Source organism: Mus caroli, unplaced genomic scaffold, assembly GCF_978045245.1.
Source record: "Mus caroli unplaced genomic scaffold, Mus_caroli_1 scaffold_17, whole genome shotgun sequence".
In the NCBI taxonomy this organism is placed as follows: Eukaryota; Metazoa; Chordata; class Mammalia; order Rodentia; family Muridae; genus Mus; species Mus caroli.
In genome coordinates, this window is record NW_028227272.1 from 9470439 (window position 1) to 9497441 (window position 27003).

General features: G+C 40.8%; 1 long non-coding RNA gene across 1 annotated transcript in view; it reads right to left on the reverse strand.

Annotated features, from left to right (window-relative positions):
• Window positions 1-5231: 5231 nt before the first annotated feature.
• LOC147000578 (uncharacterized) overlaps window positions 5232-27003 on the reverse strand; it is a 56736-nt gene continuing 34964 nt past the window's right edge. Inside the window, exon 3 of the long non-coding RNA XR_015045669.1 lies at window positions 5232-5450. This is a non-coding gene — a long non-coding RNA (uncharacterized LOC147000578). The remainder of the gene's footprint in view (window positions 5451-27003) is intronic.

Genomic DNA, 27003 nt, shown 5'->3' on the forward strand with positions numbered 1-27003 from the left:
CAAAGTTTGGAGCTGTGATGAAAGGATGGACCATCTAGAGTCTGCCATATGCAGGGATCCATCCCATAATCAGCTTCCAAACGCTGACACCATTGCATACACTAGCAAGATTTTGCTGAAAGGACCCAGATATAGCTGTCTCTTGTGAGACTATGCCGTGGCCTAGCAAACACAGAAGTGGATGCTCACAGTCAGCTCTTGGATGGATCACAGGCTCCCAATGGAGAAGCTAGTGAAAGTACCCAAGGAGCTAAAGGGATCTGCAACCCTATAGGGGGAACAACATGATGAACTAACCAGTACCCCGGAGCTCTTGTCTCTAGCTGCATATGTATCGAAAGATGGCCTAGTCGGCCATCACTGGAAAGAGAGGCCCATTGGACTTGCAAACTTTATATGCCCCAATATAGGGGAATGCCAGGGCCAAAAGAATGGGAATGGGTGGGTAGGGAAGTGGGGGGGGGTATGGGGGACTTTTGGGATAGCATTGGAAATGTAATTGAGGAAAATACGTAATAAAAAAATATTAAAAATTAAAAAAAAAGACTCGTGAAGTACATCTACATGTATGTATGATGCTGTTTTCAGAGATGGTTAGAGCTTGAGCGCTGGGACATAATAAATTGTCTAATCCATTCATGGAAAAGAAAAAAAAAAAAAGAAACAGACATCACATTGTAACCATTTTGTCTGCTTCTACAGCACTGGAAACACCTTTTAATTTTTCTCAAGGAATCCAAAACTACCATAATGTTTAATAAACAAAAATTTTTGCTTTGCCAAAAAAAAAAAATAGAGTATTATTAGCACTTCAGGAGAGGATGGCAAACCTCAAGCTTACCCTAGAACCTAGTCAGGGCATGCAAATTAAGTGCTGTGGCTCTCAGATCAGACATGGCTAGGAACTCCGCTTTGTAATGGGTATATCAGAAAGCCTGGGCGTCATCCCTGAGCACCTGGCTGCAAACTCAGACAGTGTTAAAGATGTGAAACTCCTCAGGATCTGCTGGAGAAAATCTAAGCAGCTGCAACCTTCTGCCTTTTGCTGATATGACTGTGAAGAACACAAACAAAGACAGAAAAGTGTGTATGGCCATATATCATTCAAAAGAGAAGCTACATGGTTTCCATGGCTATTGTAAATATTATCCACTGCAGAGAGAAATCACTGCCAGAGACATAGGACTGGTTGAGGACTGTGATCCTATGTTGAATCCAATGGACTGGAAGTTTGAATCATGCATGGTCCTAAGCTAACAGCAGATATGCTATTAAACTGCTTAAAGTAGAATATGGAGAAAACCCATGCCCCAAAAGAGGAAGATTATTGTAAATTAAGTACTCAACAGTGACTTGGGAACATTTAGGAGGAAGCAAATGGACTAACAATAGTTACACAGGAAACTTCCCTGGCCAGTGCTGGAATATTTGTCATCCAAGTTGGAATACTTAAAATAATGGGAAGCACTGTGCATAGTTCGTGAGAGTTAATAGATCTATAACCCTGTCCATTTTCTGTGGACTTGACACAGGCCTGGACAGACTCAGTGTGAGGAGTGAGGGATTCTCAGTTTCTGAATCAGAATCTCAGGGACAGATTCTGGTTTCTGTCTTGGGAAAAGCATCGGAGAATCCCAATTTAATTCTCAATTAAAGAATCATCTCCATAAGACTGGCTATTTTCTTGATCACTGATTGCTGTGAGAAGGTCCAACCCTTTATGGCTGGAGTCATCCCTGGGCAGTGGGCCTGGGCTGTATCTGAGAGGTCCATGGGAAGCTGCAGAGTTTCCCTTTAGAGTCATCTTCAGATCCTGCTTCCAACTTCCCACCTTGGCTTTCCTTGACAGTGGCCTGAAACCTGTGAATCAAATAAAACCTTTCTTCCCCAAAACTGTTTTTGCATAGTCATTATCATAACAACAGAGAAGCAAACCAAGACAAAATGGTGTCAGCTGAATCTGTCCCAGGAAAACTGGAAACTTAAAATCCTATGAAAACACTGAGTGTTATTTACTCTACCTAAGGCAGCAAGTGGGATATGCGTGGCATGCATACAGCCATTTCTTATGCCTGTGTCTGTAGCAACATTATTAATTGATTACAGATCTTTCCCTCCTTTGAACTAGTGTGCAGTCTTAAAGTCATTCTCAATTGGAATGTCCCTACTATTGGCTCTAGGAGCAGCACCACAGCCTTCTCTGTGAGTGAATTTTCCATGCTCCACATGTGCTCAGTTCATCTCTGTCTTGTTCTTCACCCATGCCTCAGCTCTCTCAGAAACCGAGAATCCCCCACTTTCAGATTCCTATTGAGAGGGAAGATCCTATCCTCAATGGTTGCTAGACAATTTTCAGAGTTACTTTAACATCTTGGCTTTTAAAAAATGCTTTATGGTGTTTTATCAACTTAGTGTCTAGGGTCAATTAGGTACAAATATGAAACTTGCTTTTCAATTAATAGTTAATAAAACAGAACCTTCAAATGAATTTCTGCTTGTTCGAAGTTGTAAGGTTTGGCTAACTTAGGGATTTTTTCCCCAGGGACAGATTCTGGTTTCTGTCTTGGGAAAAGCATCGGAGAATCCCAGGGTGCTTGACTAATAGTAGCTACACTGAGCCGGATGCACTAAGGACAGTGACTGATGGGTTCACAGTCATAAGCAATTATGAAACCTGTTTCTCTTTAATATTAATATCTATTCTTCTGCATCTTAAGAGGACAAGGTGTGGCACACAGGGTATGGCAGGAGCTTTTTGAGGATAACATACCAATTTGGCTATTTCAACCATAGAAAGTGTCAGTTACCTGGAAACAAGGTGTCTATTTTGTGTGGTAAAATACTAGGCCAATTTGCCAAACAGCAATATTGCTATCTAGGGAGCAGTATGGTGTTTCCCACTGAAGTTTTACATCAAGCTCCCAAATTGGACTTCAACAGAATCCCTGTCAGTGTGGTGTGGTTAGAATGATTGCTAAGGAGTGTAGAACTTTGTATTAATCAGGCTCATTCATTGTAAATTAAATGTTTGTTGCAAACAAAATACCACTTCAGCTGTAAAATATTTAGTTCTCTTTCTCAGATTGACAACTTATAACTAGCTGGCAAATGTGTTTTATTTGGTTCACAATACTTTAGAAATTGTGTTTTCCAAAGTCTTGAAGTCTAAAAATTATGAGTGCTTACACATTAAATCATATTTTAAAGTAATATCAACTATTGTATCTATTTTTATTAGATATTTTCTTTATTTACATTTCAACTGTTATTCCCTTTCCTAGTTTCCCCTCCGAAAGCCCCCTATCCCTTCCCCTTATCGCCCTGCTCCCCAACCCACCCACTCCTGCTTCCTGGCCTTGGCAGTCCCCGATACTGGGGCATAGAACCTTCACAGGTCCAAGGGCCTCTCCTCCCGTTGATGACTGACTAAGCCATCCTCTGCTACATATATAGCTAGAGCCATGAGTCCCTCCATGTGTGCTCTTTGGTTGGTGGTGTAGTCCCTGGGAGCTCTAGAGTTACTGGTTAGTTCCTATTGTTGTTCCTCCTATGGGGCTGTGTAATGTCAACTTTTAAAAAGCAGGAGGAAACTTAGCAGCACTGAGCATCCTTTCACGGAAAGACGCTGGGCATTTTCCGGTTACAACTAACCTCATGTGTTTGTCGTTTTTCCTTCTAGACCCTGAGGTATTTTAGTTTGCAATTTCTGGTTTAGCTTAATAAGTCAATCACAAAGGAATCAACCATGAAATTGAAGATGCAGTCACCCAGGAGTATATTTTAATTTAAATTTAACATTAGCCAATGCTTCAGGCTAATGATGAACATTATCTACCACACACACACACATACACACACACACACACACAGAGAGAGAGAGAGAGAGAGAGACTGAGAGAGAGACCCCACAGAACTGCACATATGTATCTTTCAGAAGAGATACTAATTCCACATGATGGCTTTAAAAGGGGGGTCACTTGGAAAATATTAGGGAAGGTCTGGGGAGATGACCAGTCAAGTAGCGACTTGGAGTTCCCCACTGGAACCCATGTTAAAAACATGACATGCTGGTGTATTAATACAAACACTGGGCAAGTTGAGACAGGTGGTGAATTTCTTATGCTTGCTGGCCAGCCTGGCTTGCATGCCAAGTTCCAGGTCAAAGAAAGACTGTGTCTTAAAACAAACAAACTAATGAATTAATTAGTAAATGAATGAATGAATGGTACCTGCAAATCACAACTTAGGTTGTCCTGGACATCACACTCATGTGAACAGTTTCATTTGCACCTGCGTGTGCACACATGCATGCACGCACGCGCACGTGCACACACACACACACACACACACACTTAGGGAATATTTTGCTTTGCTTCTAGACATTGCTATTTAATATCTCCTGATTCCAACAACACCTTCAAGATAATGATGGTGACAAATATTTGCTGAAAGTTATTTCCATCTCATGAACACTCATCTAGAGAATTTCCCCTTAAACATGATTATCTGTGCACTGGGAGGGAGTCAGCCATCACCATTCAAGGCTCAGAAAGGTCTTTATTATGCTGCCAGTCCAATTTGTGTTTTACAACATGCTGAAGGAACAGCTAATCCTCTGAGTGAAAAAGATCTCACTAAACTGGAACATGAAGCTCAAGGCAAAAGATGAGCATTGGTTTGTCTAAATATTGCTTTTGAAAAAAGTCATCAGAGCTGGGAAATGACTCAGTGGGTAAAGTGCTTGAAAGACTCATTCTTTTGTTTATTTGTTTATTTTAAGACTGAGTCTTTTGTTTATTTGTTTATTTTAAGACTGAGTGTGTGAGCGAATTGTGCCTGAGAATGACAATTGAGGTCATCCTGGCCACCAAATATGAAGCCTAAATTCAGCTCTCAAGCATGCCTGTAACAAGTCAGTCATGGTTGGTGACGATCTGTAGCCCCAATCATGGGGTAGAGACAGAGACAAGAAGAAGCCCACTGAGGCTTGCTAGCCAACCTACCCAGCTGAAAAGAGGAGCTCCTGGTTCAGAAAGAGACCCTACCCCAAAACTAAGGAGCAGAGCAAGAGGAAGACATCTGAGGTTGGTACCTGGGTGTTGCGGCCTGCCCGCAGTCCACAACACGAACGATTCAACTGAGAATGGCAGTTCAGGCTGAAAAGAGAGGAATCTATACGGGGCGGAAGAAAGAATGGAGCCAAGACAACATACATTCTGTTCAAGGCTCAATTTTACTATTTTCAGACACTCAGTTATAAAGGAAGGGGGAGGGAACCCAACTTCCCGCCAAGTAACTCAGGGTCCAGTAGCAGGACGAACACGTGTGTGCCTCCAGGCAGCAAAGGCAGGTTCCAGCAGTGGGCGTGGCAGGAGGAATGAGCCGGTAGCTCCACCCTTGAGCAAGCAGGTTCCAGGCTGGGGGAAGGGAGGCCACACCTGGGCAAACACCTAGGATATCGGAGAAGTTTGTATGAACAAGAAATGACACATGAAGAGACACTAATAGAGAAAATGTTGCTGGCATGTAAGTAATAGACATGCAACACACACCAACTAACACAATAGAGAAAATGTATTATACTAAATGTGTCAGTCTAGGGAGAAAATCTTAATATTAGCCAATTTTTAAGTGGTTAAAACAAATACCTTCCAAAGCATGGTGGCCTTTAGCAACAAAGACTATTTTATGTTATGTTATGTTATGTTATGTTATGTTATGTTATTTTTCTTTCTTATAGGTCTATGGAAACCTGCACTGGACTGAACCAGATATACTCAAAACGTGTGTGCTGCTTATGAGAGCACCACCCACATGAAAAGTCCACAGCGGCTGGAACAGAGTCACCTCACAGCTGGAAACACAGACACTTGGAAGGCTCTGCTTGGACAGAGACAGTGAAGGTCATTTCTAACCACAGAAGATTGGCCACACTGCCGTGAGACTAAGACCACCATAGTATATCCTATCCTGCTTATTCAGGGCCTACTGTGGTTGAATAAAAATATACATGGATGTAATTGTGTATGTATTCATTTATGTTTGTTTATGTGTATCTTGCAGCTGCATATGTCTGAGTGTGCATATGTATGTAGAGACCAAGGACAATACTTGGTGATGTTCTTTAGGCACCATCCATATTATATTACAACAAGGTTTCTTGCTGGCCTAGAGCCTAAGAGTGACTGACCAATGAGCTCCTAATCCTAACCCTAACCCTAACCCTAACCCTAACCCTAACCCTAACCCTAACCCTAACCCTAACCCTAACTCTATCCATAACCCTGCTGTTGTTGCACTGGTTTGGTTTTAGCATACTGTCTTTCTGTGTAACCCATTCAAACAAGATCTTCACAGCACAGTCTCCTGAGAGCTGAGACCACATGCTCTACCAATTATCATATAATATATTGCACTCTTTACCAAACCTTTTGAAGTAGAAATGAGCCTTGAATTAGAATTCAAAAATATCAACACGTATCTTAACTTTGTCATACCATCTCTGGAAACCAGCACAGTTTCTGTCAAAGCAGTGCCTCCTCCTATAGTAAAAGTCAGCTCAACTTGGTCATATCAAAAGGTGTTTTGATGATATTATTATCAAACACTACATTCTCAGGTTAATGCCATAAAGAGGTCAAAGTAGCCACCACCATCCCTTCCAGGTTGATCTTATAAAGGCTGAGCATTGCTGAAGGAAAACAAGGAAAAGCTATTTATGAGGTCCTGCCAAAGTCCTGAGTGAGGCTTCAGCATGCTCAAATCACGTGCCCCACCATAAATCGGTGAGTCCAGGGAAACGCTGAGATCTGATTGTTCACAACTGAATCTCTCAGACACTCTTATGGTGAGACTATCATATTTCCCTTCCAAATCACTAAACTAACAATAGGGATATGGGGTCCTCAAGAAAAAAATGTCCTTTAATTCCAGAAGGAGGAATGGTGATAGAGGGTTTGCCATAGTATCGCAGCCCATGTACCTCATAGAACTAACTGGGTCCCAAGTAGGGCAGACTTCTGAGGAATGGACAGGATCAATAGGCACCAAATGAGTGTTGCTGCTCCCATGTTTACTCAGAACAAGGCTGCAGTATCATAAAAAGACGTCTGGTCTTTGACCCTGGTCCTGGCTTAGCATTCCCAAAGCTCTTAGAGTTTATCAAGTGACTGAGGTGATAGGTGACTCTTCTTTTGTAATGAGATGACAGCTGGTATAGAGGGCTTCAGGTTAAGACTGGTCACAAGAAAAACAATTCTAGATTAGAAGTAACCCACACTCAGGGGTTAAAATGTGGTGCATAAGCATAAGGGAAATTTCATCAGCCACGAAGGAAAACCAAGTTATGTCCTCTGTAAAAAAATGAACACAACCAAAGGTTACCATACTAAATGAAGTAGGCCAGTCTGAGACAGACAAACATCATATGTTTCCTCTACTATATTGTTCTTAGACTTTATGTAGATATATAAAATCATAATATGTACATGTGATGAGAAAGTAGAAGTGAAACTGGCCAGGAACAAAAGGGGAATGATGGAAAGGAGGAAAGACAGGAAAAGGAAAGATGGGGTACAGGAGCAACATGATTAGTGTCAGATTTGTATAAAATGTACTTGTATATATCCATCATGTGTCATAAATAGATACAATGCACATTACAAATCAGAGAGCACCATTTAGTTTCCCAACCACCACCTCTAGAGGGAGGACTGAAGACTGAACTGACCACTGATGGCTGGGGTCAAGTCCTCAGCAGCACAGTGAAGACTCCGCTAAGAGTCTGAGGCAGCATGTTGACACACAGGCATGGATACTGAGAAGGGAGCATTCTAGGGAAGCCTTGGCAGTTCTTAGCTCCTCACCAACATGGCTTTTCTATTTAGCCTTATGATTAGTGCTCTTTGTGATAGATCAGTAGGAATGAGCAAGACCTTTCCCCAAGACCTATGAGCTACTCTGGAAAACTACTGTGCCTGAAGGAAGGGTTGTGGAAACTCAAACTTGAAGCTTAGCAAGTATGTTTAACTAGAGACAGGATCCTTGCCACTAGTGTTTGGTGGCAGGAAAATCTTGTGGGACAATCTTTCAGCCTCTAGTGTCTGACACTAAGTCAGGGCAGTTTTGTTAGACAATTGAAGAGGTGGTATTGGAAATGACACCATATGTTAATGTCAGAACAAAAGGATAAACAACACAAGTCTGCAACATACAAACTTAACTTACCCCTGGCCCATCTAATTCAACACTACTGGAACTGTATTTGAGTAAAATGACTTCTGCACAGCACTATGACTTTTGCAACATTTGACAAACTTTTCACCAGATTTTGACTGTAGCAAAAGAATCCTATTGCAGGCACAGGATCAGATGCCAGAACTATGTCCCCAAAGGGCCCTAAACTGCATGGGTGTTAAGCAAATGACTCAAATTTAGAAATAAGGCAGAAAGAAATGAACAAAAATTGCACAGCACAGCCCTCAGTATTCTGACAGGGCACTGCACAATATTTTACATTCATTTATTTATATATGTTGTGTTTCCTTATATGAGTGTGTGCCCTTGAGTGTTCCCACAGGAGATGAGAGGCTGTCACCCATATGTCCTCTCTCTCACTTTCTGATTACTTCTTTGAGGCAGGGTCTTTTCTTGAACTTGAGACTTATATTTTCTCAGGAAAAAAAAAAGATGTGGGTGCTAGGATCTGAGCTTTATCCTCATGACTGTGTATAAAAAGCTACTTGAGTCATCTCTATCTTAGGGCAGTTCAAATATTGGCTCAATTTTCTTACTAGATATATCTGATGGATATAATAATCTAGGTTGATATTTGTGGTCTTTCAGGAATTTAGATTCATCTCTTCACACTACTGCCTTTTAAGCATTATGTTGAGTAATCCAGTATTCTAATGGGCCTGCTCTTGTAAATGATGTGACACACACCCCCTTTTAGAATTATTCCTAAATCCCATTGAGTCTATATATTGTTTCTTTTAGGGGATTTTTCCAATTGTCATACACTTCCCTAGGACAGATCACCTCTACAGCTCTCAGCTTCCCTCAGTTGCTTGTGTAGGGTTGAAGCATCATGGACTTTTCTCCCTTCCAGTTTGGCATTTTCATTGGTGTCATCCTTGCTCAGCTCACATTTGGGCTGCAATGTTGATGAGACTTTACAAGTATAGAATCTGATGCTACTAGGAGACACACACCCAAATCCCTGATCCTCTGAGTCTTACAATCTTCCCAGCCTGTATTCTGCAATGTTCCCCAAGTCTTTTGAGTGTGGAAATGTTTTATAGATGTATCCATTGGAACTAGGCCACAACTGCATTTCAATTGCTGTGCTTTTTTATCATGGTCTTCAATCTGTTACAGAGAGGTTTCCTCAATGAGAGGTGAAGACTACATTTATCTGTAGCTATAAAGACAAATATTTATATATTATTATTAGGGATTATACTGATTTAGTATATTAGTAGTTGTAAATTCTCTTCCAATAGCCATGTCTTCACTAGCACTGAGCAATTGGTTCGGTTTCTAGCCCCAGGCAGAGATTCTCTCTTGTTATGATCATTGATGTGGTTCATAGACATCATGGTTAGGTAGAACTATTGGTTGTTTCCCTCTTATAAGAGCTTGGATTGTGTCTGATACCATGAAAGATAGTCCTCAGGGATGGAGATGTTCCAGTTAGTTGCTGTTACAGGGTCTTTGGCCTCTGTAGCTGAAGTTCATGGTGTTTTCAGCAATATGGATTTACTTTTTACATCTCTAGAGTGGAACCAAGGGCAACAGCAATAGGCTGTGTGTTTTGGGAGTGTCTAAGCAGCCCTAGCCAACAACTCAAAAGAAGGCTTCTTATGTCTGGTATTCATATTTTATTAGGTGGCCTTTGGCTCTTGAGGGGCATACCATCAGCCCAGATGAGAAAAGTTCATTAAAATGATATATTCATTCATTGTAATCCACTGTAAAAACAAATTCAAAGAAAAAAAATCACATGATCATTTCACTAGATACTGGAAAAGCCTTTGACAAAATACAATGCCCCTTCATGTTAAAAATCTTGGAGAGATCAGGAATTCATGGCATATACCTAAACATAATATAAGCAGTATACAGCAAACCAACAGCCAACATCAAATGAAGATAAGAGAAACTTACAGCAATTCCACTATAATCAGGGACAAGACAAAACTGCCTATTCTCTCCTTATCTATTCAATAAAGTACTTGAAGTTCTAGCTAGAGCAATAAGACAACAAAAGAAGATCAAGTGGATACAAATTGAAAAGGAAGAAGTCAAAGTATCACTATTCAAGAATGATGTAGTATACATAAGCAACCCACAACATTCTACCAGAGAACTCCTACAGCTACTTCAGCAAAGTAGCTAAATAAAGAATTAACTCTAACAAATCAGTAGCCTTCCTCTACTCAAAAAATAAATAGGCTGAGAAAGAAATTAGGAAAATGACACCCTTCACAATAGTCACAAATAATATAAAATATTTTGGTGTGATCCTAATAGAGCAAGTGAAAGATCTGTATGACAGAACTTCAAGTCTATGAAGAAAGAAATCGAAGAAGACCTCAGAAGATGGAAAAAAATCTCCCATGCTCATGGATCAGCAGGATTAACATAGTAAAAATGGCCATCTTGCCAAAAGCAATCTACAGATTCAATGCAATCCCCATCAAAATTCCAACTCAATTCTTCACAGAGATAGAGAAATTCTCAAACTCATCTGGAATAACAACAAACAAACAAAAAAAAAAAAACCAGGATAACAAAAACTATTCTCAACAATAAAAGAAGTTCAGTAGAAATCATCATCTCTGACCTCAAGCTGTACTACAGAGCAATAATAATAAAAATTGCATGGAATCGGTACAAAGATGGACAGGTCAATTGATGGAAAGAATTGAAGACCTGTAAATAAACCCACACACCTATGGACAGTTGATCTTTAACAACAACAACAACAAAAGCCAAAACATATGGTAAAAAAAAAAAAAAAAGCATCCCTGGTGCTGGTCTGTCAGTCTTCATGTAGAAGAATGCAAATTGAACCATATTTATCACCCTTCGCAAAGCTCAAGTGGATCAAAGACCTCAACATAAAACCAGGTACACTGAATCTAACAAAAGAGAAAGTAGGAAATAGCCTCAAACACATTTTTTATAAATTTGATTTAACACTTGTATTATGAACAAATTAACCAATTAATAACCAATTGTTAATTGGGGTCCAAAGAATTATGCAAGAATCCCACATGTAAGACATGGTCCCTGTCCCCAGTTGGTCCTAATTGGTAAATAAAGTTTCTGGAAGCCAATGGTTGGGCAGGGAGACAGAGACAGGGCTTTAGATTTCCCAGGCATGGGAAACTAGGGAAGAAAGGTTTTGAACTGCCATGCTGGGTAAGCAGAAAGATTAGGCCTGAGAAGTACTGGACAGAGAGACAGCCAATGTGTAAGAGTCAGGAATCATGAGCCAGGAGGGCTGTAGGCTGCGATGGCTAGAATGGAATATAGGTTTTAGTAAGTAATAACTCAAGGATAGCAGAGGGGAGAATGTGCTAGCCGCATGGAGGTTTGGGAACGGCCCTGCTATTGAACTGCTGAGGACATATTAAATATAAGGCTCTGTGTGTATGTGTGTGTGTGTGTGTGTGTGTGTGTGTGTGTGTGTGTGTGTGTCTTTTGTTCAAGAATCCACAACATTGGGGTGATAGCAAAGAACTTGCACAGCCGACATTGGGAAATTAGAGTGGATTAATTAACAACAACACACAATTGGCATAGGGAAAATTTTCCTGAACAGAATACCAATGGCTTAGTAGCTAAGATCAACAATTGATTAATGGGACCTCTTGAAAATGAAAGCTTCTGTAAAGCAAAGGGGACTGTAAATAGGACAAAACAGCAGCCTATGGATTGTGAAAAGATCTTCATTAACTAAACATCTGATAGAGGGCTAATATCCCAAATATACAAAGAACTCAAGAAGTTAAGACTCCAAAAAAAACAAATATCCCAATTTTTAAAAATGTGGTAGAGAGCTAAACAAAGAATTCTCAACAGAAGAATGGCCAAGAAGCACTTAAAGAAGTGTTCAAAGTCCTTAGTCATCAGGGAATTGCAAACCAGTATGACCCTGATTCTACCTTATACCAATCAGTGGCTAAGATCAAAACTCAAGAGATAGCACATGCTGGTGAGGATATGGGAAAAAAAGGAACACTCCTTCATAGCTGGTAGGAGTGCAAACTGGTACAGCCACTCTGGAAATCAATTTGACCGTTCCTCAGAAAATTGGAAATAGTTCTACCTGAAGACCGAACTATACCATTCCTGGGAATACACCCAAAAAATGTTCCACCAAACAAGGACATGTGCTATACTATGTTCATAGCAGCCTTATTCATAATAACCAGAAACAAGAAGCAACCCAGATGTTCCTCAACCAAAGATTTGATACATAAAATTTGGTTCATTTACACAATGGAATACCATTCAGCTATTAAAAACAATGACATTATGAATTTTGCAGGCAAATGGATGGAACTAGAAAATATCACCCAGATCCAAAAGGACATGCATAGTATGTACTCACTGATAGGTGGATATTATCCAAAAAGTGCAGAATACCCCACAGACCTAAAATGCATGTGAGGATGCTTAAATCCCACTTAAAAGGGAGAACAAAATAATCATGGGAAACAGAGGGGGTAGAGAGGGAATGGGGAAGAAAAGGGGATAGGATCACGTATGGGTGGAGACAGGAGAGAAGCACAGAGGGCCAAGAGAATAAATGGAAATATGCAACTACTGGGCACTGTGGTGGATAGAGAACTTCTAGAGAATCCCAGAGACCCAGAAAGCTCCAAGGACTTACTCAATGCAAGTGACCTTAGCTGAAATGCCCAACAGTGGGGATATGAACCCTGAAGAAATCAGCTCCAGTAGTCAGACAGGGTCCCCAGTGGAAGGATGGAGACACCAACCTACCTTCAAGTTGTTCCTGTTTAAAAGAAATGCAGGTGCTGGGGGAGGCAGGGAGGAAGAGGAAGCGGGGTGACCAGGCCAAGCTGGCACCAAAGTGGGGCTTTCATCCCACCCCCAACCCCCGCCAAAGGCCAACAGGAAAACACAAACAACTGGAGGCTCTCTAAGGGTGTCCTGAGATATATATGAATCTTGGAAAGTTGAAAGGGGTTTTTCTTAGGGTGAAGTTTCATTGGTTGAAGTTCTGGGGATACCCTATTTGCATGGACAGCTATTCCAGGAAGCTGAACTTGTAATTTTGCCAAGGATTTATGTGACATTCCTCAGGAAGAAGATCAGGGTTGGGCTCCTCAGATCAGATGAAGAAGCCCCACTACGAAAAGGGAGTCCTCCATTTTGTGCTGAGCTCTGGAAAGCTGTCTGGATATTGTAGACTACAACTTTATTAACAAGGAATTATATCCCAATAATTTCAGGACATTATACATCCACCAAGGATTAATCAGGTCAGAGCCATCTCTGGAAAATCCCTCACAGGCAACCCTCAGAGGCATGCTTCATTAATCCCATAGGTCAATGAGTCTCAACCTTCCCACATGGTGACTCTTTGATACAGTTCCTCAGGCTGTGGTAACCCCCAACAATAAAATTATATAAAGTTGAGAGCAGATTCAGAGGTGTTGAGCTGGGGTGAAAATAAGAACATGACAGCCGAGAAAGAGTTAGTAGAGTCCAGCCATTGAGCTAAAGCACATTAAAAATAACTTTGTGTATGTGTGTGTGTGTGTGTGTGTGTGTGTGTGTGTGTGTGTGTGTGTGTGTGTTTCATCCAAGGATGTGAGGGAAGCTGGGCTGGGTTGGTAGCTCAGTCCACCCAGAGCTTAAAGCAGGGTATTACACACAACACCTTTGATCACAACCAGTGCTTTTGGATAGGCAGAAAGACATGATTTTAATGCATGTTGTTCTTCTGAGATCTAAGACCCCATTTTAGGCATTTCCAACAGTAACCATATATGCCTGGGATATCACCTGTCTCAATGCTCCAAATCACTAGAAAACCGATTCAGAGTAAAGAAAGGAACCAATGACAGTCCATGGCTTGTGTCTTGTTGCTTTCGGTCATTTAATATGCCACACAATATAATGTATTGTACATGAGACATATGCTTGTCCAGCATCTAAATAGCTTTCCCCACCTTTCAACAAGAGTCACAAAACGCAGGACTCTTGAAGGGATAATTATGTGCTTGAAAAGGCATTCTTGAAATATTTTCATTTCAATAAGTGAAACAATAACCAAAAGTCTAGACTGAGTTTATTACAACCCTAATCAGGTTCCACCCTCTCCAGTATCTCCCATCACATTTAAAATACAATCTAACCACTTTTCCAGGAGGATCAAGACGAGCACTGATATTGCTTCTCTGCCATGGTCTCCTTTCAATCTCCTGTTGTCCAAAATGTTCCACACCCTGGCTCTCTTCTAGGCTCTCAGGCAAGTCCGGTCACTTCCTCCCCAGCCACTCTAATGGCTCTTACCTCTACAAATGCCTCATTCTGGGCCTTTGCATGGACAGCTCTTTCCTGTCATTCAGGTTTTGTGAGGTTCTTGACTGACACTGATTTAAAATAAGACCTTGCCAGGCCAGTCTTAATCTTACATGTCCTATGCAGCTCCCTTGTACCCTTCCCTCATTACTCCTGGCATTCTAACTCATGCTGGTCTCCAGCATGAATGCCTGTGGGTTCTCATGAAGGGCTGACTTCCTGAGGCACTGGTTTCAGACAAAGCTTGTAGAGGGCCGAGGGAAGTGAACCAAGGTATGAAAAAAGGCAAGCAGAGATGGGTTCTGATGATGTCTGATACTCCTCTTCCCTTTGGGAGCCCCAGAACTGAAAGTGCTTCTCTGAGTGAACTTGACTTGTGAAAGAGCAACAATCTCTTGTCCCACATAAACTGATGGCTGCCCTGGGGGAAATGATAAAAAATTTTAGGCAGCCCTAATTGTATAACACCAAGCTTCTACACAAAGATGTAGGTGTGAACAGTTCAGCAGCCCCAGCTAGGGGATGGACATCCTGGTGTCCCTGAAAAGAACTTTGGCAGGATGTCACATACTTATTTAATAATCTGTATCTGTCCACCCTGCTAGTTTTTAAGTTTCATGAACATAAAGATTTGGTTGCCTCAATAATGTGTTTTATCCCTTGACATATAAGCACTCAGTAAATTCTAGTTGAAGATATAGTGGGCTAACTCATAGGCTAACATATATTACTTATTCTATCTAGATAATCTTTACAGCTGTCCTGGAGTAGGGACTTTCAAGTCTGAATCCCTTTCCAACCTTAGATCCAAGCTGCTCTGTAAGCCAATAAGCCCATTGGGTTGAATAAAATTAAACCAACAGGCAAACTTTTCTGTCACTTTTACCTTGAGCATATCCTGAGCCCCTACATCTTTTGCATCACACGCAACACTTTCTTTTGTATTTAAAAATATTTACCCCCCATAGCCTCAGGCCATCCAACCAAAGAGCCCTGGAGAATAAATGTAAGGGACTGTGTTCTGCCATGCTCCTTTTTGTTGCCACACTAGTTAAGACATATTTTAAACAAGCACAAGTGGGTGATACCATGGCTGATTTGGATTGTGTGTATAGTTGCCTAGAGGATGCACTGGAGGCGTTAGAGTTATACATCAGTTTATTATTGCATTCCTATGGATTACTTCTGTGATCCCAGCTCCAGTGTCTTAGTGTGGCTTTCTATTGTTGCATTAAAACTCCATGACCAAAGTGATTTATGGAGGAAATGGCTAATTTCAGCTTACAATTCTCAGGTAACTGAGAGAAGTCAGAGAAGAAACTCACAGCAGAAACCTGGAGGCAGGAACTGAAGCAGAGGCAATAGAGAAGTACTGCCTTCTGAATTGGTCTTCATGGCTTGCTCAGAACGCTTCCTTAGAACCCCCAGAACCTCTTGGGCAGGAAGCACCATACTCAGTCTGCTTCCTATACCACCCAGGACCACTCACCCAGGGTAACACCATCATAGGCTAGGCCCTCCCACAGCAATCATTAATTTTAAGAAAATATGCCCTACAAGATTGTCAACACAGGCAAATTTATTGTTGTTGTTGTTATTCAGTTTACATCCTGATCACAATCCTGTTCCTTCCTCTCGTCCCAGTCCCACCCTTACAAATCCCCTCCCACCCCACCACCACTCCCCATTGCTCCCTCTTCTTCTCATCAGATAAGGGGAGTCCTCCCTTGGCCACTTCTCTGTCCACCTTCATCAAATCTGACATAGGCTAATCTTAAGGTGGCATTTTGTCAATTGAGGGTCCCCCTGTCAGATAACAATAGCTTGTGTCAGGTTGACAAAACCTAGCCAGCACATCTAGAGAGGAAGAGATAGTAGGATATTTGGTGCTGTCTGGCCAGCCAAATCCGTGAGCTTTGGGTTCAATGAAAGCCCCGGTTACCAAAAAGTACGATGGAGAGCAATTGAGGAAAACAGCTGGTACCAACCACTGACTTCTGTGAGCTTGTGCACTCACACCATTATACCCACACATACTCATGCATTTTGTTTTAAACTGTGAGCAACAAGAATATTTCAGAATGCTTTATACCATTCATTGCTAGGGACTTAACAGTCAGGTTAAAACATAATGCTTTGATAAGTCACTCTACATTAAGTATAATATTTTCACTTTTTCCCCTAACACTTCTCAGATTCACTCACATCTCTCCTTTAACTGTATGTATATGTTTATATCTATATAGCTGTATGTATGTGATTTTATATATATTTATATATATGTATATATATATATATAATTATTATGTTTATCATATATGTCAACATGCCAGAGTCCACACCTTTAAAGGAACTGAATCTACTTTCTCCAGAGTCCATTAACTGTCCATACATCATCAGGGTTTAGAGTTTGTGAACCCTTTTCTGCTTGTACGGTCTTGTGCTAGCAACCACAGTGGCAGCAATCTCATGAGTGCTGAGAAGACCTCACTCTTGTAAGAATGATTCATAGACCTTTAGTACCAGTACCACCTTCAGCATGCTGCTCCCTCCCAAAGAAACGTCCAAACAGAATCTGTATTTTAGGTGCTCCTCAGCCTTGTCCTGTGTGGGTGAGGGTCTTAGACGCACTGCTTTGGTACTTCCATGCAGACTTTGCCTTCTCTCTTCCCTTGGGAAGGCTAATCTGCCCATCACACCACCATTATTTATTCCCTAGATTCCTCCCACCCAGAGCATAAATGGGATCTATATCCCTGCTCTGGTTTGTAAGAGTCAGTTTGGGACAGCTGGCATCGAGGTTCACATCTGTAGCTCTAGCATTCCAGAGGTTAGGGGTTTAAGGTTAACCTAAGTCACAGAGTAAATTCAAGGCCACCCTGGAGTATATAATGTCCCAGAATTATTTCAGAAATAAAATGAAAGACATTAATTGGGATCTTTAAAATTAGGTGCTTTTCCTGTTTGATTGTAAAATCTCCTAATTTATATCTGGAACAATTAAATTATTTGCAAAGTGTAGTGCGTAACAGAAATGTGGGGATCAATTTAAAAGTCCCTGTGCTCAGAGCCTGGTCCTCAGCATGATGATGAGAGAAGATGTGTTTAAGAAGCAGGGCTGAGAAAGGAATGATTGTGTTAAGCTAGGGCTTGTGGGGTGTGCCTTTAGCCCCGGCACTCAGGAGGCAGAGGCGGGAGGACCTCTGAGCTCAAAGGCCAGTGCCTGGTCTATTGAGTGAGCTCCAGGACAGTCAGTGCTACACAGAGAAACCCTGTCTCAGAAAGAAAAATGGGAGGAAATTCTGCTCTCCAAAAGGCCTGGTTAATTCCACTGGTAGAACTCATATAAAAAGCCTAGCCTGACTTCTCCTCACATTCCAGATCTCTACCTGTGCATGTCATCTCTTTCCTATACACATTTTCCTGTCACCGTGATGTCATCTGCCATAAGGTCCTCAGCCAGAACCAGGGTGACAGAAGGACCAGGCCCTTCAACTTCCAGAACTATGAGCCAAATCAACTTTTTTTTTTTTTCATCATACAGTGCCTATCTTCAGAGATTGTTATTATACAGCTTGAGAGGGACTAAGACCCTTGCCTTGGTTTCAAGTCTTCCAATAGAGATGGCATCCCTGATTCTGGACAGACAGGCTTCAAAAGATGTCGCAACTGCAACTTCTTTGTACTGATGAACATCATACTTCTGTGGTTTGACCATGTTGCCTTTTTCTAGTAAACACAGTGACCCTCTAGAGGCAAACCAGGAGCACACTGTAAATCTGTATATATAATAAAAGGTTTTCTTTGAGCATTTGAGGGAACAGTGACCTCAGTTTAAATACATTTAATTTTATTTAATTGTATTTAAATTTAAAATATTGAATTTGCTTAAATTTAATTTAAATTCATTTAAACTTTAGATACATTCAAACTTTTCAGTTCTTTTGGGGTGATTCTACCCTGGGCTGGAGCCTTTTATTCTGAAGATGACAATGCTAGGAATTGAACCCAGGGCCATGTGTATGACAGAGAGTACTTTTCCACTGAGCTCTGTTGGTGTCATGAAACAGAGTCACATATGTAGCTCAGACTAACTTTGTACTCACTATAAGCCAACACTGCCTCAAACCCACGATCTCCCTGCCTCTATCTCTCCTCTACACCAAGCTGAAGGTTTTTATTTTTAAGACAAATTCCAGTCAAAGTGGGAACTGATGAGTTTGGCAATTACTGTATACTAGAATTTTCCAGATTTACTTGATTATTTGTTAATCACACAGAACACATTTGAAATGCTAATTCTCAGGCTCATTTCCTGAAGAGTCAAACACAGAAGCACACAAGAATCTGTAAGCCATTGAACCAACTACTTGGTTAAGGGGGCAAAGCTCTAAGTTCCCCCATCATCTTGTTTTGTGATTTTTGAGTGTGTTGCTCAAGTACTCTCCAGCTCAATTTCCCCATCTGAATACTAGGTATAAAAATATCCATCTCACAAGGCTGATGTAGCAAAAAGCTGGGGAGTTAGTTTATGGGGACATGCTTTATAACTCTATCAAGTGCTGTGACAGATATAGAACAATTCCAGTGTTCAGATGACTTTGTTGTAATGTCTACTAACATATCTGGGACAATTAGATTATTTGCAAGGTGTAGTTCACAGCAGAACTGTGCAGATTCATTTTATAAGTTTATTAAGAACTCATAGATGAGGACAGCAGGGTATTATACCAAGTATCCCTTCTAAGTTTGGTAGTCTGTGCAAAGGACGTATGACAGACAAATGTGCTGAGGACCAACCTCAACTTAGGAAAGGGTCCTGAGGAAGGGGTGTTTGTGAACAACAGATGAGCAACTTGAAGGCAGTGATGGATGCAGGCTGACAGCTGTGTTCTGCTCAACATAGTTCTCGCTTACAGACCAAAGCCCAGTCTTAGTGTGCTCAAGACACTTCCTTAGGAATTGCATATCAACTAAATCAGTTACCCCATGTTCCCTTTTGATTATGCCATGAGTCAGCATTTTTATGGCCTTAGTCCCTTGACTGTAAAGACAGAGCCACATGGCCAAAGCTGCTGAAAGCCATCAAATTTAGTGGCTTGCTGGATCTGGAACATGGCTCCATTTTTCAATTACACTATCACCAGCTTTCTGTTTTCCAACTCCTTCACTGCTTAAGCTTGCCTGTCCTGGAACTTACTCTGTAGACATGCCTTGAGCTCAGAGATTTTCATGGCTCTGTTTCCTAATGCTGGGATTAACAACATGTATGGCCATGCCTGGGCCTAAGATTTTCTTCACCTAGAACTTGCTCTGTCTCAGGCTGGCCTTGACCTCAGAATCTGCTTGCCTCTATCTCCTGGAATTTAAGATATATACTACCATGCCTGGGCCTAAGCTTTTCATGGCCACTATTCTTCAAGATTCAGCTCAAAAGCCTGTGTCTTCCAGCCTAGAGATCTCAATCATGGTCCCCTGGGACACATCAGTCTGCCCTAAGCAGCCTGCTATCCCCTCTGGACTTCTCTTCTTTCCCCACCTTCACTGGACCTGTAGCTCCTGAACCCTACAAATCTATGGATCTAGAACCATACCCATCAGATACCCACCAACTGCAACACCAGGACCATTGAGGTTATCGCTCTTCCCACTACCTACTGCAACAGAAACATCCAGGGAACAAAGCCACCCAGATGGCTAAAGGACCTCAAAAGAACACAATCAACAAAACCCAGGGTGATATGACACCTTCAGAGCAAAGCTACCCTACTCTAGCAAGCTCTGGATATACTAACAGAACCAAAGCACAAGAAAATGACCTTAAATCTAATCTTATAAAGATGATAGAGCCCTTTAAAGAGGAAAGGAATAAATCCCTTAAAGAAATACAGGCAATACAATTAAACAGATAGAGGCCTTTAAAAAGGAAACAAATTCCTTAAAGATAGACAGAAAAATAAAATTAAACAGGTAAAGAAAGTAAATAAAACTATACAAGACCTGAAAGTGGAAAGAGAAGCAATAAAGAAAATACAAACTGGGGGAACCCTAGAGTAGGAAAGCCTAGGGAAGATGTGGGTCATGAATAGGACCAACAGAATATGGGAGATGGAAGAAAGAATCACAGGCATAGAAGAAATTTATACATCAGTTAAATAAAATATTAAATCTAAAAAATTCCTAACATGAAACACTCAGGAAATCTGGGATGCCATGAAAAGACCTAACCTAAGAATAATAGGAATAAAAGAAAGTGAAGAGTCCCAGCTCCAAGGCCTAAAAATATTTTCAACAAAATTGTAGAAGAAAATCTTTCCAACCTAAAGAAAGAGATTCCTATAAACATACAAGCAGCCTATAGAACACTCATTAGGCTGGACCAGAAAAGAATCCTCACATCACATAATAAGCAAAACATAAAATCTACAAAGCCTAGAAAAATATTAAAAGTGGCAAGGAAAAAAGGCCATATACCATACAAAGGCAGACCTATCAGAATTATACACGACATCTCAACAGAGACTCTAAAAGCTAGAAGGAGCTGGAGAGATATCTTGCAACCTCTAAAAAACTACAGATGCCAACCTGGATTACTATATGAAGCAAAACTCTCAATCACCATAGATGGATAAAACAAGATACTTTAAGACAAATCAAAGTTCAAACAATATCTTTCCACAAATCCAGCTCAACAGAAAGTATAAGAAGGAAAACCCAACCCACAGAGGGTAACTACATCCAATAAAACACAGGAAATCAGGAATTCTATACCAGGAAAACCTAGGAAAGCACACAGAAACACACATACACACACACACACACACACACACACACACACTAAAACCACCAACATCAAAATAACAGGAAAGAATAATCACTGATCATTAACATCTCTCAACATTAATGGACTCAACCTCAATAAAAAGACACAGGCTAACAGAATGGATGTAAAAACAATATCCGTCGTACAGAATATGTGGTGCATTTACACAATGGAATACTACTCAGCTATTAAAAACAATGAATTTATGAATTTCTTAGGCAAATGGATGCATCTGGAGGATATCATCCTGAGTGAAGTAACCCAATCACAAAAGAATACACATGATATGCACTCACTGATGAGTGGATATTAGCCCAGAAACTTAGACTACCCAAGATACAATTTGCAAAACACGTGAAACTCAAGAAGAAGGAAGACCAAAGTGTGGATACTTCTTTTCTTCTTAGAATGGGGAACAAAATACCCATGGAAGGAGTTACAGAGACAAAGGTCAGAGCAGAGCCTGAAGGAATGACCATCCAGAGACTGCCCCATTTGGGGATCTATCCCATAAACAACCACCAAACCCAGACACTAGGCAGATGCCAATAAGAACCTGCTGACAGGAGCCTGATATAGCTCTCTCCTGTGAGGCTCTGCCAGTGCCTGGCAAATACAGAAGTGGATGCTCACAGTCATCCATTGGATGGAGCACAAAGTCCCCAATGAAGGAGCCAGAGAAAGTATCCAGGGAGTTGAAGGGGTCTGAAGTCCGATAGGAGGAACATCAATATGAACTAACCGGTACCCCCAGAGCTCCTTGGAACTGTACCACCAATCAAAGAAAGAAAACACATGGTAAAACTTGTGGATCTAGCTATATATGTAGCAGAGGATGGCCTAGTCTGTCATCAATAGGAGGAGAGGCCCTTGGTCCTGTGAAGGCTCTATGCCCCAGTATAGGGGAATGACAAGACCAGGAATGAAAGTGGGTGGGTTGGTAAGCAGAGGGAGTGGGGAGGGGATAGGGGATTTTCAGAGGGGAAATTAGGAAAGGAGATAACATTTGAAATGTAAATAAAGAAAATATCTAAAAATAAAAATAAATTAAAAAAAAAACAGTATCCATCTTTCTGCTGCATACAAGAAACATATCTCAGCAATAAAGATAGATACTACCTCAGAGAAAAGGACTAGAAAAAAAGTTTTCCGGGCAAATAAATGCAAGAATCAGACTGGAGTAGCCATCCTATAGCTAATAAAATAGACTTTCAACCAAAATGAATCAAAAAAGATGGTGAAGGACAATTCATACTCATCAAAGGAAACAAACAAAACCTCAAGATGATATATCAATTCTGAACATCTATGCCTCAAACACAAAAGCACCCACATTTGTTAAAGAAACATTGCTAAATCTTAAATTGCATATTGAACCCACATACATTAATAGTGGAAGACTTCAACATCCTACTCTGACCAATTGAGAGGTCATCCACATAAAAACAGAAGAGAGAAATAACAAAACTAACAGACATTATTATTATAAACCTAATAGACATCTATAGAATATTTCACCCAAACACAAAATATACCTTCTTTTCAGCACCTCATGGATCTTTCCCCAAAATTGTCCATATAGTTAATCACAAAGCAATTCTCAAAAGATACAAGAAAACTGAAATAGCTCCTTGTTATCTTATCAGACCACAGCAACAAAAATAGAAACACCAGGAAGCTTACACAGTGGTGGAAAATGAGGAACTCTCTATGCATGATCTCTGGGTCAAAGAAGAAATAATGAAAGAAATTAAACACTTCCTAGGACTCAATGAAAATGAAGGCACAGCATACCCAATTTTATGGGACAGAATGAAAGCAGGGCTAAGAGGAAAGTTCATAGCACTAAGTGCCTCCATAAAAACCCTTAGGCAAAGAATATAGAATACCCCCGATACAACTCACAGACCACAGGAAGCTCAAGAGGAAGGAAGAACAAAGAGTGGATTTTTTTAGTCCTACTTATAAGGGGGAACAATATAATCAAGGGAAGTAGAGGGTGAGAGGGACTTGGAAGGAAGAGAGGAAGGGGAAAAAGAGGGGCAGAATCAGGTATGGGAGATGTACAGAAGGTCAAGAAATTGAACAGAGGTGTGTAGCAATGGAGGATGGGGAACTGGGAGTAACAACCAGAAAGTCCCAGATGCCAAGAAAGCAAGAGCCTCCCAGGACCCCACAGGGATGACATTAACTGAAATAACTCGCAAAAAGAAAGGAGAACCTATCAAGACCATATCCAGAAGTTAGGCATGGCCCCCCAGTTGAGGGATGGGGCCATCCACCCATCTCCAAAATTTTAACCCAGAATTTCTCCTGTCTAAAGTAAATACAGGGACAAGGAGTGAAGTAGAGACTGAAGGAAAGGCCTCCCAAAGACTACCCCACCTAAGGATCCATCCCACATGCAGACACCAAACCCAGACACTATTGCTGATGCCAAGAAGTGCTTGCTGACAGAAGCCTCATACAGCCATCTCCTGAGAGGCTTTGCCAGATCCTGACTGATACAGATGCAGATGCTAGCATCCAACCATCTGGCTGAGCACAGGGACCCCAGTGGAGGAGTTAGGGAAGGACTGAAGGAGCTGAAGGGACTTTAACTGGCATCAATGGGAGGGGAGGCCTTTGTTCATGTGAAGGCTTCATGCTCCAGTATAGAGGATGCTAGGGCATTGAGGCGCGAGTAGGTGGGTGGGTGGTGGAACACCCTCTTAGAAGCAGGGTAATGAGAGATGGAATGGGGGTTTGCATAAGGGAAACTGGGAGAGCAGATAACATTTGAAATGTACACAAATAAAATAGCCAATTAAAAAAAAAAAAACAATGGATAAGTTCTCATACCAGCAATTTTAAAGTATACTTGAAAGCTCTAAAAAGAAAAATGAGGAGGAGGAGGAGGAGTAGTCAAGAAATAAAAAAATAAAATCAGGGGCTGGTGAGATGGCTCAGCGGTTAAGAGCACTGACTGCTCTTCCGAAGGTCCTGAGTTCAAATCCCAGCAGCCACATGGTGGCTCACAACCACCCGTAATGAGATCAGACACCCTCTTCTGGTGTGCCTGAAGACAGCTACAGTGTACTTACATATAATAAATAAATCTTTAAAAAGAGAGAAAGAGAGAAAGAGAGAAAGAGAGAAAGAAAGAAAGAAAGAAAGAAAGAAAGAAAGAAAGAAAGAAAGAAAGAAAGAAAGAAAGAAAGAAAGAAGAAAGAAACAAACAAACTCAGGGCTGAAATCAATCAGTTAGAAACAAAGAAAACAATAGAAAAAAAATGAAACCAAGAGCTAGTTCTTTGCAAAAACCAACAAAATAGACAAACCCTTTACCAACCTAACCAAAAAGACAGAGAGAATGTATCTGGATAAACAAAATAAGAAATGAGAAGGGAGACATAACAACAGATACTGAGAGAATTCAAAAAATCATTAGGCCTTACTTCAAAAGCATGTACCCCACAAAACTGGAAAATCTTAAGGAAATGGATGATTTTCTAGACAGACACCACTTGCCAAAGTTAAATAATAAAGCTCTGGTAAACATTTAAACAACTCTATAATCACTAAAGAAATATAAGGAGTCATTAAAAGTCTCACAACCAAAAACAGCCTAGGGCCAGGTGGTTTTAGTAGAGACTTGTACCAAGCTTACAAAGAAGAGCTACAATCAATATTCCTCAAACTATTACACAAAATAGAAACAGAAGGAATACTGTCAAACTCATCCTATGAGGGCACAGTCACCCTGATACCAAAATCACAGAAAGACCCAAGAAAGAAAGAGAAGTTTGGACTGATTTCTCTTATGAACATTGATGCAAAAATACTCAATAAAATACTCACAAATGGAATCCAAGAATACATCAAACACATCATCCATCATGATCAAGTCGGCTTCATCCCAAGGATGCAGGGATGGCTCAATATCCAAAAATCCATCAACATAATCCACCATATTAACAAACTTAAAGAAAAACCACATGATCATCTCCTCAGATGCCAAAGAAGCCTTTGACAAAATTCAACACCCCTTCTTGTTAAAAGTCTTAGAGAGCCAGGCAGAGAGATGAGACACATACCTAAACATGATCAAAGCAAGATACAGCAAGCCAATAACCAAGATCAAACTAACTGAACAGAAACTTAAAGAGATTCCACAAAAATAAGGGACAAGACAAGGCTGCCTACTCTCTATCTATTCAACATGGATATTGACATTCAATATAGATATTGAAGTTCTAGCCAGAGCAATAAAAAAAACTAAAGGATTGTTGAATACAAAATCAGCTCAGGGAAATCAGTGGCCTCCTTTATGCATATAAATGGACCTAGAAAGAAATTAGGGAAACAATATCCTTTATTTAAAATAGCTACAAATAATATAAAATATCTTAGTGTAACTGTAATCAAGCAAGTAAAAGATCCGTGGGACAAGAACTTCAAGTCCCCAAAGGAAAAAAAAATGAAGACGATATCAGAAGATGGGAAGATCTCCCATGTTCATGGATAGGTAGGATTAACATGGTGAAAATGGCCTGCTTAAAAAACTGAAAGAAAAAAAAACCATGTAATCATCTCATTAGATGTTGAAAAAGACTTTAACAAAATCCAACATCCCTTCATGTTAAAAGTCTTGATGAGACCATGGATACAAGGCACATACCTAAACACAATAAAGGCAATATACAGCAAGTCAGTATCAAATTAAAGGGAGAGAATCTTAAGGCAATTCTATAAAAATCTGGGACAAGGAAAGGCAACACATACTTTCTTTATCTCTTTAATATAGTACTTGAAATACTAGCTAGAGCAATAAAACAACTAAAGGAGATCAAAGGGATACAAGTTAGAAAGGAAGTCACTTGCAGAGAGGGTATGAAGAGGGGAATTGGGAAGGCTCAAGATCAGGTTTGGGGTGGAGGAGGAGAGATAGCAGACGGCCAGAAGAATGAATGGAAATCTGAAACTGACAGGAGTGGAGAGGTGGGGGGTGGGGGGAGGTCATAGACAGTCAGAGTCCAGACAAAGACCTGGAATAAGGAAGGCACCCAGGAATCAATCAGGTGACTCACAGCATTGAGGATATGGAACCTGAAGAGGCCACCTCCATGCAGGGACCCCAGTGGGGTGATAGGGACACCAATCCATCCATAAAACTTTCAACCAAATATTTGTCCTGTCTACAAGAAATGTAAAGATTTGGAGTTGGAGCAGAGGCTGGGGGAATGTCCAACTAATAACTGGCCCAACTTGAGACCCATCCCATGGGAAAGCACCAATCCCTGACACTATTAATGATACTCTGTTATGCTTGTAGATAGGAGTCTAGCATGGCTGTCCTGAGAGGTTCCACCCAGAAGGTGACTCAAACAAATATAGACACCAACCACCAAATGGTGGATGGAGCTTGGGAACTCTTTTGGAAGAATAGGAAGAAGAATTGTGGGCCCCATAGGGCATAAGAACTCCACAGGAAATCTAACAGAGCCAACTTATCTGGACCCTTGGGGCTCTTAGTGACTTAACCAACCAAATAACATAAACAGGCTGAAAGCAGGCCTCCTCTCTCATATATAGCAGATGTGTAGCTTGGTCTTCATGTGGGTCCTGAACAACTG